We start from the raw sequence: 6,168 nt of genomic DNA on the forward strand, positions 1-6,168 counted from the left end.
TTTAACCTAAGCACTAGACTTAACCCCAACCAAACTAATCGTTCATCACTATTAACATCATAACTAGACGTAATCCTGACATAAATAATTATCAACAACATAACCAGACGTAATCCTGACCTAAATAACCTGCAAACTCCAACATTAACTAGTTAGGTGTTTTACAAGGCAATAATGTAGAGATGTTCATTAGTGGTTATAATAATAATAACAACCACTGATTAACTAAATAAACTAAGTTCTATACCCTGAACCCCTCTCTCTCTCTCTCTCTCTCTCTCTCTCTCTCTCTCTCTCTCTCTCTCTCTCTCTCTCTCTCTCTCTCGCTCATATCAATATGTGTTTGTTTGTTTGTTTATTAATGTAAATAATGTATTCATTGTCATCATCCTCACGTGTAACATTAACATTAATTAATATTCATACGTACAAGTGTTATTGACTGACGCTACTGTTGCAGATAGACAGGCAGACAGACTGATTGTTTATTTATGTATTTAAGGTCATATTCTGCAGCCTAAATGATATAATCCTTATCTTCAATCATCTTTATTTGTACTTATTTATATTTATTTATATTTTTTTTTTTACATAAACGACATAATTAAACAATGGTTTAATTTGATTAGATGTATCCTTAGTGTTGGTGTGTCAATGTTCGCATCCTTACTCTTGTTTTCTTCTACACCAAGTCTCTTTGCCAAAACATAGCATAGCTCACAACTCAACACGTTGTGAGCTTGTGGATCGGCTATTTCTGACGAATGTTCCCCCCAGAATAAACATTCTGGGCTCCAAGTGGTTGAAGACTGAACCAACTCACCAACACAACCTGTAGTGTCTGCTTTAACTACATCAATACAACACAACCTGTAGTGTCTGCTTTAACTACATCAATACAACACAACCTGTAGTGTCTGCTTTAACTACATCAATACAACACAACCTGTAGTGTCTGCTTTAACTACATCAATACAACACAACCTGTAGTGTCTGCTTTAACTACATCAATACAACACAACCTGTAGTGTCTGCTTTAACTACATCAATACAATACAACCTGTAGTGTCTGCTTTAACTACATCAATACAACACAACCTGTAGTGTCTGCTTTAACTACATCAATACAACACAACCTGTAGTGTCTGCTTTAACTACATCAATACAACACAACCTGTAGTGTCTGCTTTAACTACATCAATAATGGTCTCCTCCAGGCCAGGCGGCCAAAGGCTGGAGACTATGTTTTCGGCCCCGTCCGTCCGTCCGTTCCGTCTTTCCGACCGTCCGTCCGTGTGCAGCTAATCTCCGACACCGCTGGACCGATGGCCATGAAGCTTTGCATGCACACTCTCTGGAAGCCAAGGCAAAACCTCTGCTCCAATGTTTTCAAATAAACCTAATGGTGGCGCTATAACAGCGCCCTTCATGTTTTGGCCTATACCTCTTGAACCGTAGGTCGTACAATCAAACTCTTTCTCTCCTGGATTCCTTGGGTCATGGCCCATAGCCTACAGGCCATATTTTCTATTGATTTGACGTTTTCTTCAAAACAAATGTTTTGCTACAACTTGTATCCCTGAAGTCATGTGATCAACAGATATCAGTCAGATTTCTCATATATCATTCCATTCGTCTATAACTGCCCTGGATAGACAGCCCGGCCTGGCGGACATTAAAACTAGTTTAACCTTTCTTGGTCTAACTAGTCAACTAACTCTAACCAGACCAGTTGTTCATTCTGACTCCCCTGAGATTAAACTGAAGGACAATAATAATGATAATAATAAAGACAAATCACTGGCTAATTAGGAAGACATGACCTGAAGTGCAATTATGTTTTATTACTCGACCAATCAGCTCATAATTGGTCCGTTGTGCCAGATCATGATTGGTCAGTTGCCCGGCGGTGATGGTGTATTCGTTCCTGTTTTGAATGTAAATCAACTTCCTGTCTGAGATTAACCTAATAAAACTGATTTAAAAAACTAACTGTCTGGAATCAATGATGTCATTTTACAATCAATGATGTCATTTTACAATCAATGATGTAATTTTACAATCAATGATATCATTTTGCAGTTCTGTTGAATCAATTATGCTCTTTTGACACAATGAAGATGTTTGAATTGACACTGTTATTATATTTTGTTTCCTCCTACAGCGTTAAAACACAGGCTGCCTTAGTCCGGTCAGATATTATAGTTACGCCATTAAACAGTTGTTTTCCTCTGGAATGTGATTTAATCACATGGCAACGAGCATGTGGAAGTGTAATAATAATAATAATACATTTATTATTATTACCCTTATTATCTATGTGTATGTGAAGTATGACAGCATATCTATATCTATATCTATATTATTATTATTATTATTATTATTGTTATTATTATTATTATTATTGTTATCATTGTTATTATTATCATAATTATCTATGTGTACATGAAGTATAACAACATATCTATATTATTATTATTGTTATTATTATTATTATTATTATTATTATTATCATCTATGTGTATGTGAAGTAACAGCAACAGTGGAACGCATTCGATGAAGGTAAGACATGATGGTTTTATGTTTCGTTTGTATTTCTGTTGTTTATTTTAGCACAGCGGATGTGCTTACTGTATCGGTGCAGTAAAAACATGAATCGGCCTGATATAGCGCCACCATGAGGCTGATTTGAAAATGTTCAAGTGGCATTTCTTCCTTAGCCTAGTGGGAATGTATGTGCAATATTTCATGGAAATGCTGAACACTGTTCATGGTGCTGAACACTGTTCATGGTGCTGAACACTGTCCATGGTGCTGAACACTGTCCATGGTGCTGAACACTGTTCATGGTGCTGAACACTGTTCATGGTGCCGAACACTGTTCATGGTGCTGAACACTGTTCATGGTGCTGAACACTGTTCATGGTGCTGAACACTGTTCATGGTGCTGAACACTGTTCATGGTGCTGAACACTGTTCATGGTGCTGAACACTGTTCATGGTGCTGAACACTGTCCATGGTGCTGAACACTGTCCATGGTGCTGAACACTGTTCATGGTGCTGAACACTGTTCATGGTGCTGAACACTGTTCATGGTGCTGAACACTGTTCATGGTGCTGAACACTGTTCATGGTGCTGAACACTGTCTGCTCTTAGAGCATCACTGTCCATGGTGCTGAACACTGTTCATGGTGCTGAACACTGTTCATGGTGCTGAACACTGTCCAGAACACTGTCCATGGTGCTGAACACTGTTCATGGTGCTGAACACTGCCCATGGTGCTGAACACTGTCCAGAACACTGTCCATGGTGCTGAACACTGTCCATGGTGCTGAACACTGTCCAGAACACTGTCCATGGTGCTGAACACTGTCCATGGTGCTGAACACTGTCCATGGTGCTGAACACTGTCCATGGTGCTGAACACTGTCCAGAACACTGTCCATGGTGCTGAACACTGTCCATGGTGCTGAACACTGTCCATGGTGCTGAACACTATCCAGAACACTGTCCATGGTGCTGAACACTGTCCATGGTGCTGAACACTATCCAGAACACTGTCCATGGTGCTGAACACTGTCCAGAACACTGTCCATGGTGCTGGACACTGTCCATGGTGCTGAACACTATCCAGAACACTGTCCATGGTGCTGAACACTATCCAGAACACTGTCCATGGTGCTGAACACTGTCCAGAACACTGTCCATGGTGCTGAACACTGTCCAGAACACTGTCCATGGTGCTGAACACTGTCCATGGTGCTGAACACTGTCCAGAACACTGTCCATGGTGCTGAACACTGTCCATGGTCATGCTGCTGAACACACAAAATGAACACATTGAGTTAATCCAGCATCACAATCAGTTTAACCACTTTAACCCCTTATATACAAGTGATCTATAAGGGTTGTGAAGATTATACAATCGCTATTTTCACAACAGACACAAACCTGGCACAACATATATATATATATTATATATATATATATATATTATATATATTATATATATATATATATATATATATATATTATATATATATATATATATATATATATATATATATTATATATATATATATATATATATTAGGGCCGGGACTTTATCGCGTTAATTTCTATCAATTAATTACAGAAAAAATATCACGTTATAATCGCACTTATTTTTTCACCGCGGAACGTTTCTCACGGGACGAGTTTCAGACGGACCGCTTATACCGGTGCACCAAATGAACGTGCATGGTCTCACACAACAACAAACCCCCAGTCAACACGGTGCATGAAAGTGAAACATGAATGAAGACGCTGATGAGACCGCTTTGGTTGGCCTCGTGGATGGGAAATTTTGTTTTAAAAAACTGACGGATGGAAGCGTGGATAAAAACACAGTTGTGTGCAAATTATGCAAAAAAGAATTTGCATATCACCGCAGCTCGTCAAGCCTCCGGTTTCACATTAAGGCAAAACATGTTGCAGCTAGTGTGGAAGGTAACGTTAATAAAACGAGTGCGAGTACAACGACCCACACCCAACCCACACTCGACCAGATGAGTAGTTTCAGAGCCAGGATGAATAAGTCCACGTCTGAAAAAATAACAAACTATCTTGCTCACTGGATTGCAGTCGACTGTAGACCACTTGCGGTGGTAGAAGATCAAGGGCTGCAAAAGGTGCTGCAGATTGCGTCGTCTGACACAACAAATGAGCTGCCATGCAGAAAGACAATGTCAAAAAGAATCCAGCAGCTTTATGAGACTGAAAAAACAGCAAAGGAGAATTTAATGGAGGAAGCCGAATATGTTGCACTGACCGGGGATCATTGGACCTCGGTAAGCAATTCAAATTACCTCGGTGTGACGGCACACTTTATTGACACCAAGTGGCGTCTTCAGTCACTTGCCTTGACCATCCAGAAGACCACCACCAGGCACTTTGCTGAAAACGTGGCAGAGGATTTTGAATCTGTGGCAGAGGCCTGGGAAGCCACACAAAAGGTCACCACAATCGGAACAGACAGTGCCCGAACCATGATTGCTGCAATGAGAATGCTCACACTCCAGCACATGCCGTGTGTTGCTCACGTGTTGCAGAGGACCATCACTGTTTGCCTTGGTGACAGTGGGTTTACAGCCACATTGGCAAAATGTTGCAAGATAGTGGGGCATTTTAAACACAGCCCCTCAAACACAGAGGAACTGCACCAGGAGCAAAAAGAAAATGGACAAGAAAAAGAGCCACTGATCCACAAGGTGGAATTCAACACTGTTTATGATCTCTCGTCTGTTGAAGAACCAAGAGGCTGTGAAGGCTACTCTAGCCACACAGAAGCACAAGCTAACCATGTTGACTACAGCAGAGTGGGACAAACTGCAGAGGCTGGAGACCCTCCTTGAACCATGCAGGTAAACACCCACCAACTGTTTTATTAATGGGATTCATTACACGTTACTGTCCCTTGAAAAGCTTTGTGAACAGTGATAGTGCAATATAAATTAAATTGCTTTTCCAAAATTGTATGTACTGAATATCGATATCACTAGGACTATAGTATAAAGTTGCTGCTATTTTTTTTTAAATATGCAATTTGAATCTACTATTAATTGGTCCAATAATTAAATCACTTTCCTAAACTATCCACTGCAGATACGTGACTGAGCTCCTTGGGGGTGAGACTAATGTCTCATGCTCTGTGGTGTTACCTTCTCTCCGCCACCTGACCCACATCATGGAGGTCTCAGATGACGACCCAGCCTACGTGGTGAGGTTCAAGGCTGCCTTCACAAAGGACCTGTCTCAACGCAAAGATACACTCAACCATGGATGGCTCACGGTGGCTACAGCACTCGACCCGCGCTTTAAGGACCTAAAGTGTCTACCAAGAGGAGAGTGAGAAGGGGTGTGGACCAGCGTTGACGCACTGCTGCGAGAAGAACCCGGCAGAGCCACTCCAGAACCCACAGAGGAGCCAGCAAGGAAGAGGAGCCTCCTGCTGTTTAATTCAGACTCTGAATCAGAGGATGAAGAGGGGCCCAACATGGCTCTGAAACGCTACAGAGCAGAGCCCACCATCAGTGAGACAGACTGCCCACTGCACTGGTGGTCCACTCATGCAGGGGCCCATCCACAGCTTTCTACCCTGGCACGCAAGTATCTGGGCAGCCCTGC

The sequence above is a fragment of the Gymnoscopelus braueri genome (genome assembly GCF_963280865.1).
Source record: "Gymnoscopelus braueri genome assembly, contig: SCAFFOLD_58, whole genome shotgun sequence".
Lineage (NCBI taxonomy): Eukaryota > Metazoa > Chordata > Actinopteri > Myctophiformes > Myctophidae > Gymnoscopelus > Gymnoscopelus braueri.